The sequence below is a fragment of the Nicotiana tabacum genome, chromosome 6 (genome assembly GCF_000715075.1).
Source record: "Nicotiana tabacum cultivar K326 chromosome 6, ASM71507v2, whole genome shotgun sequence".
Classification (NCBI taxonomy): Eukaryota; Viridiplantae; Streptophyta; class Magnoliopsida; order Solanales; family Solanaceae; genus Nicotiana; species Nicotiana tabacum.
Genome location: NC_134085.1, coordinates 2,904,262 through 2,920,066, shown reverse-complemented (window position 1 = coordinate 2,920,066; position 15,805 = coordinate 2,904,262). Strand labels below are relative to the sequence as shown.

General features: G+C 36.9%; 1 protein-coding gene across 2 annotated transcripts in view; it reads right to left on the bottom strand.

Annotated features, from left to right (window-relative positions):
- Window positions 1-1,488, bottom strand: part of LOC107776919 (22.0 kDa class IV heat shock protein) — a 7,295-nt gene extending 5,807 nt beyond the window's left edge. The window contains exon 1 of one of the 2 annotated variants that reach the window (XR_012710202.1): window positions 872-1,488. The gene's annotated coding sequence lies outside the window, so the exon portion shown is untranslated. The remainder of the gene's footprint in view (window positions 1-871) is intronic. The other variant, XM_016596874.2, reaches the window with a different exon arrangement.
- Window positions 1,489-15,805: the final 14,317 nt, after the last annotated feature.

Genomic DNA, 15,805 nt, shown 5'->3' with positions numbered 1-15,805 from the left:
CTTTTAAAACACATTGAACTCCAAAAGTAAGTCTGCACCAGAGATTCGGGTAAGGGGGTTCATTTGACTCGGGGAGAAGGTGTTAGGCACTCCCCAAGTCCCGTGAAGGTCATGATTGCGTACATGATCTAATTGGCTTTTAAAATATTCAAATTGAGATAAAAATAAACACGGAAAAATAGACACACAAAAGGGCTCGAGGTCGTCCCCACCTAATAACGAAAAAATAAAAATAAAATAAAAATACTACAACTTTTACATTCGGCCTCCAAATACAAATACTACGGGGCATACTCCGGATAAATATATACAAGGTCTACGGGGCATTTCCCTGGATATAAACTAATAGGGGACGACCACTTACATCAAATCAAACAAAAATCCTAAAGATTGCCTACCCAAATGTTGACGGCCTAAGCATGCTACTAGCGATTAATATAACAAGGCAAAAAAAAAATTAAAGCATGTAACAATTTAATTATGTTTGGACTTTCCCCATTCCCACGGAATAGGACTTTTCGAACATCCAAGCAACCATCTAACCTACTCAACTTTGTTAACTTAATTTTCTATCACTATATTATCAATCCTAAAGCCTCGAAACCTTTATCTTTTAATGACGCATTGCAAACGGAACTCCAAATTTACTTTAGCTATTAAGAATTCATCCGAATATAAAATTACATGAAAGAAACACACAAACAATAATTAAAAGAACTAGAAAAAAAAAAGCAAATCAAATTCTACCAAGGCGTCACGAGCAAAAACGAAACACTAATTCAAAGATCAACAAAACAGATCAAAGAAAGATTAACAAGTTTACTAGAAGCATGAAATTTAGCTAAATAGTAAAAGAGAGGGAGGAATAGACCTTGAACAGATCTGGAATTCGACGGTTTGACAGTTTGACAATGCTAAGCAACGGAACGAACTGGACCGCGGACAAGATCTAAACCGGAAAACCTAGCCAGAAACCTCATCGAACCCTGACCATACTATCTCGCTACCTCCCTGTTCTGTTATGTCTATGCGTGCGTATATCTTTTTTAGTTGAGAACAAAACAAAGTTCAAAATCAAAAACGGGTTCTGTGACAAGTCTTCTTTGGGGTGGACGACTGACTCCTAGGGGGATGTTTGGAGCAGATTTCAGAGGGGAGGGTGCGGTGCAACTATTTTTGGGTGGTTTTCTGGCTTGGACGCCGGCTGTTGTGAGGTGGAGTAAGGTCGGAGGCTATGATGGCTGGATGGTTTTTGGCGGAGATGAGGGTGAAGAAGAAGAGGGGGTGCTAGGTTGATGTGTGCTGAAGTTTAGGGATGAATGACGGCGATGGGAATGGGGCTGGGGGTTGGTGGCGTTGGCTTCTCTTTTGGTATCCGTTGCTGATCCAGCTTAGGTCTGTCCAAGGGTTCCCCAAGAAAAAGCTAGGTACGTTCGTTTGGGGTGTCTTAAGGGTGAAAGGGTTATTAGGAAATTAGGCTTTTGTGGGTTTAAGGGTATTGGGCTCAAAAGGTGGTCCAATTTTGGACTTGAATTTAAGAGATTGGGGTTGGGTCCATGCCTTATTGGGTTTTAACTTTGAGGTAAGAAGACTAAATAAATAATGTATCTATAAAATATAAAAACCGCTCTTAATTAAAATAAGTTACTAAACTAAAACTAAATACTAAAAGTGAAACTATTTGTATTTTTTTAATTTTATGAATGGTAGATAAGCTAAAAGTAACTAAATAAAATATCAATTAGCTAATTAAAGAAAAATATTTTTTATAATTTTTATTTTTGTGATAAAATAAAGTAAAAGAATCAAAACTAGTTAAAATAGCAATATTAGACCTAAACTAAATATTTAAACGCTAAAATGTGTAAAATCTTGGGGAGGGTCAAAAATTACACGTCTACAATTGCCCCTCTTTGACTGGAAACACGAAGAGTTTTCAGACAAAGAATGAGGAGACAAATTTTTTGATCCGACCCTTATTTAGAGAGACCAAAAACTAAAAGAGAGGAGAATGTGACCGAGCCCTGGTATCGGAGCTACCTACATATCCTTGGCTATAAAGGAATCAAACTACGTGTAGTTCAGAATTAGAAAAAGTGATGAAGTATACCGAAGTGGAGAGCCGAGCGAGGTGCTGTCGAGGTTCCGATCCGCGGTTCCTATTATTACATCAAAATAAAATCTAAAAGAACTGAGCAAGACTATCAGTTATGAGTTACAAGATTCCTATCTATAAGTCTTCTAAAGCTTGATCTTGAGTCTTGAATGGTTCTTCATGCAGACTTTAGATTTGAACCTTGACGCTTGCTAGCTGCAGGTGCTAGTTCATTCTTCTTCAGCTTTTCGGATCACGACGAGAACAAGCAAAGCTCGTGACTCAGTCATGTCTTGAGCAATCCATATCTTGTCTCCGCTTCTGCATTTCGGATACTTCTTCCTTTTTTTCTTCTTTTATTCTGGATTGAGACTACTTATGTTGGTCATCTCGGATTGTCGACACGCATTCTTGCTGCGAGCTTCTATTACTTATAACTTGAATTGAATTTTGGAATGATTTCCCTCGTTCTCCAGGTGGGCGCCTTCTACTGACTTGAAACTTGAAATAATTCCGAAACAAATTCCCCCGTTCTCTAGGTGGGTGTCTGCAATCAAAACAACAAAACAAACAAAATTTTCTGCCCTAGTTTGCACTAGGAAGATTTGTGAGTTGTTAGCAAAACTGTAAATTACCTATGTTATTGATGCAATGATGAGAGCAAAACTAAAGACTCGATTGGGATGTGCATCTCCTGTGAGTAAAACCAAGAAAGTTTGACTAGCAAATTCATCAGACTAGGTCTTCTATCTTAGGAGAAAGATTCATCAGACTAAGATTTCGATTCTAGGAGAAGATTCATCAAACTAGGTCTTTTTTTTCTTTTCTTTTTTTGTTATCTTAGGAGAAAGATTCATCAGACTAATGTCGCACCTCCTTTTTCCGCCCCCGTGAGGGGCGTAGGGAGTTTTCTCCAATTAAAGGACAGTCGAAACGGGATTTTTTTGTTTGTTTCAGAGTCGCCACCTGGGAATTTTAAGGCGTCCCAAGTCACCAATTTTAATCCCTGAATCGAGGAGAATATGACTCTGTTTATTATTCTGCGAACCAGAAATCCGGATAAGGAATTCTGTTAACCCGGGAGAAGGTGTTAGGCATTCCGGAGTTCCGTGGTTCTAGCACGGTCGCTCAACTGTTATATTTGGCTTGATTATTTTGATTTATTAAATACATTTTTATTGCATGATTTTATTGTTACCGCTTCTATTTAAATTGTTTATAATTAAAGACCTTCTTCGAATCGAATCACGCGTACGTGTATTCGTTTTATATATTAATATTTTTTAACGTGAAAATCGTGTCACGCGTACGTATACACAATATAATAATTATTATTTATTTTTTTTTTCGAAATTTTTTTATTATATAAAAAAAACTTAAGTTCGAAATTGTGCTAAAAATAAAATTAAGAACGTTCGTCGCTCTTGTATAATTAAATATTGAACCGCACATCTCGAGTTATATGAAATTAATATTGATATTCTCCGAAGAGCCCCCTTTTTATTAAATGTTCGTTCGAAGTTGCGTGAACGCATAATCCGAATTGCTTTTAGAAATATAATCAGGTTACGCGAACGCATCCCTAATCACGCAAAAGATTCTTAATAGTAGTATAGATTTTCCATAAATGTTTATTGCATCTATCTATTTTTAAATGTAAGAATCGTGGAGAATTACCGATTGGGATGCCACCAAATTTCTTGACAAAGAATTCAAAATTTATTAGGCGTTGCTACAAGTCTTATTTTACGCGTATGAATTATATACCTCAAAACTATTCAAATTTTAAAGAATTAATGATATGAAAAAGAAACAAACAACATGTAACTAAAAATACTACCATTTTTATCGTGGATACAACATTAACATATCCAAAAATTGAATCGCATATAAAGCTGGAAAAAGAATTAATTTGATAAACAAATTAATAGTTTCTGAAGAATTTTTATTGTTACATTTAATGCGAATTCTATTTCTACATATCCTTTATATAAAATGTTGCAATTCGTGCTTGTAAATCTCATATCCTTCTCATATACTTGTTTTTAGTCCAAAGTTATAATTGTTTTGTTAATTTGTTTACAAAGATTGAGTTTGAGATAAATAAACCAATTCTTATTCTCTGCCTATGCGACTATTTGCAAACACTTAACTCTATATTTTGTAAAAAAAATCATTGACATTATTTCATATATTAAAACAAATGAGTTGATCGCGTTCCTAAAATAACTAAGCCATTAGTTATTAAGAAAGAGAACTAATCTACTAATTGATTTAATACTATATTAACCAACTAAAACAAAACTGAAATTTAAACTAATAAAATTTAAATGAGTAGAAGACATCCTTATAATTCCAAACTTCATTTACTTGCCATGTTGAAGCTCTTCACAACATGAGTTTAAAAGATATGTACCTGATATTGGAAGCAAAAGAAAATGAAGATGAAAATCAGCAACAGTAATAACAGTGCAATAGCAACAACTGCCCAGCAACAGTAACAACCCAGTAACAGACCGGTGGAGTAGTAATCCCAAAAACAAAAGCTTTAAGCTTTAAATGTAACAACAACCATTAATACTAATTTCAAACAAAGAAAGAAAGCATTAGATTTTTTTAGCTTTTATTTTTATTTTGAAAGCTTAAATATTTTTCGGAATTTTTCTCTCTTCTATTCTCTGTCCGTTTTTTTTTTCTCTCTATCTGTATTCTTGTTCTCTATTTCTTCTTCAAGACTTCACATATATAACACATCCCATAAACCTTTTAATTAATTAAAATCAATACTTTTTCTCTACCCAACCCATTATCTTTCCACTCATCCCCATTACATTAAATAAACATATCACACCACCCCATTATATTTTGTCCCTCATGCTTTATTTAAAATAATGCAAGATTCCCCTTTAATTTAAATCTTGTCCCCCCTTTATATTAAATAATCATATCACAACCCACCCCATTTCATTTTGTCCCCCATGCTTCAAATAAACAATTACAAAATGTACAATTCCTAAACTACCCCCTCCGACCTTACTGAAATTACCAAACTACCCCTGAACGTACTACAAATTTACCAAATTACCCATCAGCTATAACACATCATTTAATCAAGCATAACCAAAATATAGACAATATGATCAATTTCTAACAATGTTCAAACAACAATATGAACATGGATGAACATCATAACAACAATATCACATGAACACGATTTTAACAACATTTCAACAACAAATCACATGAACACAAATTGAACAACAAAGAACAACTAAAATTTGATTGAACAATATTTTGGCAACAAACAATTCTATTTTCGGATTCAACAACAACAACAAACAAAGTATGAAGATTTCTAAATTCAATCATATTGAACTTAAAATCAACTCTAACAATATTACAACCAACAATTCCTATATTAAACTTAAACAACAAGATTATGAGACAAATTCAAGAAATAATCATAAATGATAAACAAGAAATCAAACTATACAAATTTCGGATTCAAGAACAATCAAACAAAGTATGAACATGAATGAATCTATTTTAAGACAACAAACATGACGGATTAAACGATTAAAACAATATATTCCTTTAATACAACTAAATTTTTTAAACAAATAACAAGATCGACGAAGAAACAATTATGAACTTAAACTTGAACTTAACAATATTAACAATTTCTAACAATACATAAACACATGAAACAAATTGAAGAAATAGTTGATTAAATTTCAATTTGAATCTAACAAACATCAAACTAACAAATACTTACTTAAACAATAATACAAACATGAAATAAACATGAAAACAACTAATTAAACTTCCATTTTAAAATCTGAAAATTAATTTAACGAAACATATGAACAAACTAAAATTATTTCAACTACGGACAAACAAAACAAACATTGAATCATTTATCGATTTTGAATCCGAAAAACAACGAACAACAAAAAAATATGGACGAAATTTGGAAACATAAACCAACTAACCGATTCGAAACAACGGCGAATAAACGAAGAAGATGGAGAGGAAGGAGCAGCAGTCCGCAGCTGAACGCTCATGGCTGCTCGTCGCAGCTCCTCGCAGCTGAACGCTCATGGCTGCCCGTCGCAGCTCGTCGCAGCTAAACGCTCATGGCTGCTCGTCGCAGCTCGTCACAGCTCGTCGCAGCTGAACGTTCATGGCTGCCCGTCGCAGCTCGTCGCAGCTAAACACTCATGGCTGCTCGTCGCAGCTCGTCGCGGGCAGCAGTTGACGTGTTCGGAACAGGAGCAGCTGGTCGACCATGGCAGCAGCTCGACGTGCTCGGAACAGGAACAACTGGTCGGAGGAAAGGAAGCCGCAACGATGGGGTTTCTCCTTCGTTGGTCGAGGGTTTTTCCGGCGTGATTGGGGTTGGGGTCGCGAAAGAGGTTGTGTCGTTTGGTGGTGTTTGGACGGTGCTTGGGTGGTGTTCGACGAAGGGGGGTGGCTGCTGGGTAGCCATGGCAGCTCACTATTTTGGAGATGGAGAAGAAGAAGACAAGGGGAGGGGGCGGATAGCTTTCCTTAGTTTTTAGGGTTTTTTCTTCTTTTTTCTTTTGTTTTGTGTTGTAAAATGTAAGACAAAGGGGTTTGGGTCTTTTGGGTTATGGACTGGGTTGACCCAGTTCGAAATGGACTGGGTCGTAGGGAAGATTGGGCCATTTTTTGGGCCTATGGCTTGAAATTGAAGAAGAGGCCCAATTCCGACTTTCTTTATATTTTCGCTCTTTTTCTTCTTTTATTTTTCTAAAACTAAATTATAAAAATACTTAAACTATTATTAAGAACTAAATTATGTTATAAAAGCACAAATTAACTTCCAATAACAATTAACGCACAATTAAGTGTTAATTAAGCATAAAATTGTATATTTGGACATTAAATGCTAAAAATGCAAACGATGCCTATTTTTGTAATTTTCATTTTTTTATAAACAAATTTAATTACTAACAATTGTAGAATTAAATCCTACATGCAAAATGCGACGTATTTTTGTATTTTTTATTAATTTAACAAATAAGAAAACACAGACAAATACAAATAATTATCCAAAAATATCACAAAAACACTCAAAATTGCACATCAAGAAAAAATCATTTTATTTTGCATTTTTTTGGGAGTATTTCTCATATTGGGCAAAAATCACGTGCTTACAGCTGCCCCTCTTTGCCCGAAGACACGAAGGGTTTTCGTGCAAAGATAAAGCGAGCGATTTTTTGCCCATCCGAGTACTCTGTGTGAAGCATTTTTTTGAAAAAGATTTGACCGAACCTTTGCTTCAAAGGTTTCCTACATATCCTGGGCTAAACAGGAATCAGGTCAATGTAGTTCGGGAAGTTTTGGTAGCTGGGACTACCGTGGGACTGCATTGTTACTGTTGTTGCATGCTATTACTACTACTTACTGATCTTCTTGTTACACCATGCTTAAAAGAAAACAAGAAGCTAGGCTAGAGTACAATTTGTTTTTGTTGCCTTGCTTTCTTGTCTGCTTGCATTTTTTCCCGGTGCTTTTCTTCTTTTTGACACATGCACTTGAGTTTGTGCTGTGACCTCTTGTTGGAACCTTCTGTTTCCCGGTGCCGGGGAATTTTATTGTTTCCTGCTGGGGATTCCTATTGTAATCCTCTATTTTATTGTTCTCTGACTTGATCTTGAAATGTATGCCTCTGTTATCTGGGCGGGCTCCCAACTTCAATACTTGAAAATTAAAGACTTGAAATGTATGCCTCTGTTATCTGGGCGGGCTCCCAAGTTCAATGCTTGAAAATTAAAGACTGAAATGTATGCCTTTGTTCTATGGGCGGGCTCCCAACTTTAACAACAAAAATGAATGCCATTCCTCTCTTCAGGCGGGCTCCTGACTTCAACAACAACTTTGAAAATAATTCGCCATTCCTCTCTTCAGGTGGGCTCCTGACTTCCACCAATACATCACCATTCCTTTCTTTAGGTCGGCAAGATTTCAACAACTTTTTTTAAAGTGCCTTTCCTCTCTTCAGGCGGGCTCCTGACTTCAAATCATACATCGCCATTCCTTTCTTTAGGTTGGCAAGATTTCAACAACTCTTTTAAAATGCCTTTCCTCTCTTCAGGCGGGCTCCTGACAACAACTTTGAAAATAATCGCCATTCCTCTCTTCAGGCGGGCTCCTGACTTCAAACAATACATCGACATTCCTTTCTTTAGGCTGGCAAGATTTCAACAACTTTTGACAACGCCTTTCCTCTCTTCAGGCGGGCTCCTGACAACAACTTTGAAAATAATCGTCATTCCTCTCTTCAGGCGGGCTCCTGACTTCAAATCATACATCGCCATTCCTTTCTTTAGGTTGGCAAGATTTCAACAACTCTTTTAAAACGCCTTTCCTCTCTTCAGGCGGGCTCCTGACAACAACTTTGAAAATAATCGTCATTCCTCTCTTCAGGCGGGCTCCTGACTTCAACCGATACATTGCCATTCCTTTCTTTAGGTTGGCAAGATTTCAACAACTTTTAAAAATGCCTTTCCTCTCTTCAGGCGGGCTTCTGATAACAACTTTGAAAATAATCGCCATTCCTCTCTTCAGGCGGGCTCCTGACTTCAAACCATACATCGCCATTCCTTTCTTTAGGTTGGCAAGATTTCAACAACTCTTTAAAACGCCTTTCCTCTCTTCAGGCGGGCTCCTGACAACAACTTTGAAAATAATCGCCATTCTTCTCTTTAGGCGGGCTCCTGACTTTAACCGATACATTGCCATTCCTTTCTTTAGGTTGGCAAGATTTCAACAACTTTTAAAAATGCCTTTCCTCTCTTCAGGCGGGCTCCTGATAACAACTTTGAAAATAATCGCCATTCCTCTCTTCAGGCGGGCTCCTGACTTCAACCGATACATTGCCATTCCTTTCTTTAGGTTGGCAAGATTTCAACAACTTTTAAAAATGTCTTTCCTCTCTTCAGGCGGGCTCCTGATAACAACTTTGAAAATAATCGCCATTCCTCTCTTCAGGCGGGCTCCTGACTTCAACCAATATATCGTCATTCTGTTCTTCAGGTGGGCTCCTGACTTCTTCTTAAATTCTTCATCCTCGTTCTCCAGGTGGACGCCTGACTTCTTCTTAAATTCTTCATCCTCATTCTCCAGGTGGACGCCTGACTTCTTCTTTAATTCTTCATCCTCATTCTCCAGGTGGACGCCTGACTTCTTCTTTAATTCTTCATCCTCATTCTCCAGGTGGACGCCTGACTTCTTCTTAATTCTTCATCCTCATTCTCCAGGTGGACGCCTGACTTCTTATTAAATTCTTCATCCTCATTCTCCAGGTGGACGCCTGATTTCTTCTTCAATTTTTTCATCCTCATTCTCCAGGTGGATGCCTGACTTCTTCTTTAATTCTTCCTTCGCTCTGCTTTGTTCTTGCTTGCTGGGGATAATACCACTGTGGGAGTCTCCTTTCTTCCCCTCCTTCAAATTCAATTTTTTTTTTTTCAGAATTTATTTTCGCTCAACACTGCTAGGGATAAAAGTGTTATCTTCTTGGGATAACGTTATTGAGGATAATGCTGGTGGGGAATTTTATCCCTTCAAATCGATGCTTCATTCTTCTGGAAGCTGCTGAGGATGATAATGGTTTTTGCTTTTCTGAGCACAAATGTCATCCCTTTGTTTTGTCTGCTGGGGAACAACTTCTTTTATTAAAACTTGTTATGCTGGGGGTAAAACTGGTTCAAAGACCACTTCCCTTGAGACTGGTGCTATATTCATTTTACCCTGAATGGGTATCTGACTTCCAGAAAATTTTCCAAATGAAAGGAAAATTTTCTGCCCCAGTTTGACAGTCTCCCTTATGGCCTGCATTTCTGTCATCAATGCCACTTCCTTTACCTATTTCAATTTAAACAAAATTTGTTAGTTTAAAACGCGGTGGTTGGTTGTGATACTCCCACTGGGATGGTTTTCCCTTTTCCCTTCCTTGCTCTGCATTCCACAACTTGTTGGGGATGATATTATTTGCTGGGGATAATCCTTTTCTGTTGGAGATATCCCTCTTCTTTCGTGGCATGGCTCGGAAACTTGCATTTTCCCGACCTTTTAGTCTCGCATGAATTTCCCAAATCATGCTTATTGTTTTTCTTGTTTTGTCCACGGGCTCTGGTCTTGAGGTTTAATAACCTTTGATTTCGGCAAGGATATCCCTCTTGACACTCGTCAATCCTTTTGGTGGGGATATCTTTCTTGACACTGGCCTCGCGCTTGTTCCTTCCTGACTATATCACTTGGATGTACTAGTCAGATCTTATCTTGGAAAGCTGATGGTCTACTTTGAAGTCATTTCTCACTGGTCTTGACCAAACAGACTCTACTGGGGAAATTTCTATGAAAGGAAAAGATAAAAAGGAACAGAATAAAAGACAAAGGAAAAAAATGACTCTTTAACAAAAGAAACTATAAATAAAAACCTATCAAACGAAAACACTGACTCTAATGGTCATGACATGCATATGTGGCCTATCCTTCGTCATCAATCGTCTTTCAAGGTCTTCCCTTGACTATTCCCCATCTGATTCCCAATCTTATTCGACTTGTAGTGCCCGAAGGGTTTTCACTATCAAGCCTCTCTCATTTTGGGTTTTTCTCTCAGCTTTCATCGCCTTATGGTGTCCGTGAAGATTTTCACCGATAAGACTCTCTCATTTATATCACTTTCTAGCTGGGGATTTGGAGTGTTTCCGGTATGACTCTCTCTGCTGGAGATTAGAGTCCTTTCTGCTGTGGAACAGAATGTTATGTTCGCTGGTAAGATTCTCATTTGTCTGACTTGGCATCTTTTGCAGACTGATCAGAAGGTCTTTTTTTGGACCGTAATGTGGGTTTTTTGGATAGGTTTAGAAAGAAAGGGTATTAAAGGCTCAAAAACAAATCAATTTGGGGTTCAAAATTACAACCTTCGGAACCAATTTTGCTTACCATGAGCGCAACCCTTGCCCCAGTTTCTTGCTTGGGGATTATTTATTTAAATAATTTTTTTTTATTTTTATTTATTACACCATGCATACCATGCACATTATGCACACTATGCACCCTATGACCGAGCCGTGAAGCGCCTACGTATCCTCTTTGACGAATCAGGTCAAACGTAGTTCCCAATTCCTCTTTTTTCATTTGACTTTCTTTTGTTTTTTTTTTCGTTTTTTTTTAATTTTTTCTTTACCTTCCAGGCTCGTAGTTCCTAGTCATTGCTATTGATTCCGAATGAGGGGTATGAAAGAAAATAAATAAGGCTCAAAAGGGGTAACGAAGGATAAAGTGTTTAGGTAGCAGAACAAAATGCCTTCGTCATTCCAGTCTTCAAAACATGCCAAGTGCAAACAACACAATTGAACATAGATTTATAGTCTCTTCCGATGGTGCTGGACTTGACAATTATGTTAAACACTTGCTTTTTCATTTGTCATTTCTAAAGCACTGCTGGGCGACACTCTCACTCTCATGAACGACCCTCATGCCAGTTTGGCGAATCTTGCATTTAACGGTTTTCTTTATGTTTTACTTACCCCAGTTCCACATGACTCGGGCTTCAAATAATCTCAAACCGTTCTTATTTCCTTTAAATGCTTTGATCACCTTCCCAGGGTTTTATGATTAACTTTATAGACTAGGCCCAAACTGTGTACGCATGTCTTGTCCCTAGAATCGGCATTGAACGAAAATGACAAAAGGACTAAATAAAAAGATGACTGGAAATAATAAAAGACCGGCTTTTGTATTAAACTTCCGGCGAAATGGTTAGAAAAACAAACAAAACAACCAGAATAAAATCTTAACACAACATCAACGAGACTTAAACAAATTGATACGACAAAAATGGAAAGATAAGAAGGTTTGACACAAGACAATATTCGGATTACAACCCTAAGAATAATCCGGATAACAGAAATGACAACAAAATAAACCATAAACAGCTTCTTTCTTGCTAACCAAGGAACGGAGCGTCCTCCCATTTTATCAAAATTGGCATCTTAGCCACTAAGCTTTGCATTAGTATTGCCAAGACCATTATCAGCTTCCATATCATCAACCTCCGTCAACAAGTTCTCGATAGGGTTTGAGTGCTCCATGTTACTGTCATCGATCACAATCCGCCCTTCTTGGACCATTTTCTCTACTTCCCTTTTCAAATTACGACAACTCTCAATGTTGTGACCTATGACATTGGAGTGGTACGCGCATTGCGCTGCCGGATCAAAGTTTCTTGCATGTGGATCTGGAGTATATGCGGGGAGCTGCTCAATCAAGCCAGCATGCTTTAGCCTTTCAAACAGACTTGCATAAGATACTCCGATAGGGGTGAGAGCCTTTCCTCGTTTGAGCAACCTTTCGTTCCTAAATGCTTGATTGGGCCGGAAACCTGATCCAGGGGGCTTCCGGTATGCTTGTGAGGGTGGATAGGCCTTCTGTGGAGCTGGGTATTTGGAAAGTGAAGCCCATCTTTGGGAACCTCGTGGAGAGAAGTAGCATTGGGGAGGGGAGTAGCGTGGACGAGTGATGGAGCTACTCGGGTAGCTAGGAAAGCTGTCATAAGTGGGTTGGGATGGAGAGTATGGAGAATGGGTAATGCCAGAGTTTGAAAAGCTTGGCGGTGGTGGGGGTGGTGCTTTCCCAGTTATCCATGCTTGATACATGTCTGCCACATGTTGTCTCAGCATTTTCACTTCTTCTACCAACCCGTTGTTCTGTTCGACCAATTGTTGTCGGTCATCAGTACCGACCCATCCTGTTCTGAGGTTCTGTGTCATTTGCTTTGCGGGGAGGAGTTACCACAACCAACCACTTTTCTATATATGAACACAGCAAAGGGAAGCCATCATGTTAGTGTCAGGGCATTTGACAGATAATCATATATTAGAGATGCAATGCACCTAAGCAGTTAAACTGTTCTATCAGAAATGCGATGCACTTGCGCTTTCTTTTATTTTTCTTTCTTCCTTTTTTTTTCTTTTTCAGTGGTGGTCGAATCTTATAGAGATTGCCTACGTATCATGACCCCGCATGAATCAGACCTTGCGTAGTTCGGACCAATAAAAGATAAGCAATACTAATCATTTTTTTTCAATTTTCATATTGGGTTTCAAAAAAAATGACCTACAAACTTGAAAATCAAACGACCCACATATTATAATCAAAAGTTTTACAAAAAACAAACGGCCAGCTTCCTTTCTCCGTTTGACAAATGCAACCAAACGGTTATTTTTGCAAATGCGGCCCCTTCCAAATTTTGAGGCCGGAGAGGATTATTATATGACACTTTACACACTTGTCCGTTATTTTACGAAAATAGCCTTTCGACAACTGAAAGATACTCTAAGGCTATTTTGGCAAGAACGGTTTAAGACGCGACCGAAGCTGGCTCGGCTTATTATGACAAAATTCAAACGGTATTCCCCTGACTGCCGACTATTTATTAATTTTTTTTTCAAATTACAATAAAAATATGGTGTTGCAAACACGACCCTTCAGCGCCTCGGGGACGAAGATTTTTAAGGCTGTGTGGGTCAACTAGACCAAAATCCTAAACATGACCCAAAAGGTGGTTGTTTATACAAAGTCGGCCTTCTGGCATCCCATTCGGGAACATTCGGCTATGTCTTGATAAAACAACGTCACCCGACTTCTTTATGACTCTTAAAATTTGACATATTTTTTTTGGCTATTTTTAGCAAAAGGGGAGGCTGGACACCGCCCGACTTATTTATGACAAAATTAAAATTTTGACACGTTTTTATTTATTTATTGGTTTTTGGTTATTTTAGAAAAAAGGTGGGGTTGGACCCGATGAAGGTTGCCTACGTATCTCACATCCGGTGAGAATCAAACCCGCGTAGTTCGGGCAGGTCGTGAATAAAGTAAATAAACTAATTTTAAATTTTTTTTTTGAATTTGTAAAAGAACTGCTTTAAAAGAAGAAATGAAGTATATATATATATTTTTTTTGATTTTTGATTGATTTTCTTTTTGAAAGAAAGACTTCTAAGAATTCCTTTTCTTTTGATTTGAACTTTAAGAATTTCAAAAGTAAAAGGAAGATATTTTTTTTTTCTTATTCTAAGAAGAAAGAAAATATTTATTTTTTGGAATTTTACCTTTAATAAAAGAAATGCTTTCTAAAAAAAAATATTTTTTTGAATTTTAAATTTTCTTTTCAATTTTTAAAGAAGAAGGAAAATGTTTTCGAATTTGTTTTCTTTTCAATTTTGAAAGAAGAAGGAAAATATTTTCGGATTTTTTATTTTATTATATATATATTAAATAATTAAAAAGACTTTCTAAAGAAGTCAATAATGAAAAATATTTTTGGATTTTTTGTTTTGAAAATTGGGGGTCTCTAAAAAAAACTTTTCTAGACTTTTTGGCAGGACAAATATTTTTGCAACAAATAAAGATATATATACATTTTTGGAAATAAAGAAAAACTTTTTGGATTTATATATATATATATATATATATATATATATATATATATATATATATATATATATATATATATATTTGCAACAAATAATAAAACCACTTTCAACGCGACTCTTTTTATTTTATTATTTTTATTTTTATTTTGGTATCTAAACAAATAAATAAATAAAAACCCATTTTAAAAACAAGACTCTTTTTCATTTTCATTTTTTATGGCAAGACAAACTATTTTTTTTTTAAAACAAGACAGAACAACGACTCTTTTTTTTCCTTTGCTTTTAATAAAACAAACTAATAAAATATTTTTTTTTCATTTTCTTAAAATTTCTGCAGAGTTTTGACAGTTATTTGGGCATTGTTTTTTTTTCAAAAATAAACAATCAATTCCCTAACCGCTATTTCTTTTTTTTCAATTTTAAAATATTATTCCTGATATTCAAAAGTCAGTCAGCACACAAGTATGAATCAAATAAATGCGCAAGTAGGAGCAAGTAAGATGCATCAGGATGGTCATTTTCATTTTTGGTACACCTGTCCTAGACAGACTCAACCCCTGTGTTGAGCCTCCAAAGTCAAATGCACGTGATGCAAACAAACGTTCCTACTAGGGATCCGACATGAAACTGAGTTATTCTAAGTGAAAAAACCTGAGGTATATTGTTCTAGCCTGGCTCACCCAAGTGGACAGCTTGAGCCGAAATGGGGGCAACGTACCGGGAGCACGAAAGTCTACCCGACCTAGTTACTTGTCCCAACTTCGTCATATTTGGTATGACTTCTAACAGAAAGGTGGGCCACGCGCACGTGTGCACCATAAATTTAGAAGACTCAGAAAGAAGGAGGTTTCGTAGCAGTTGTATATATTCATAATTCAAATAATATTAAAGCGGTAAAAGTGTCATTTAGCACATTGGGCATTTATCATGTAAAAAAAAAATCAGATAATAAATAAAGCCAACTATAACAATTATTTTAAGCTCAAATTCTTGAACCCTGAACCAGTGGTTCTGGGTTTATCATCCCCAGCAGAGTCGCCAGAGCTGTCGCACCTCCTTTTTCCGCCCCCGTGAGGGGCGTAGGGAGTTTTCTCCAATTAAAGGACAGTCGAAACGGGATTTGTTTGTTTGTTTCAGAGTCGCCACCTGGGAATTTTAAGGCGTCCCAAGTCACCAATTTTAATCCCTGAATCGAGGAGAATATGACTCTGTTTATTATTCTGCGAACCAGAAATCC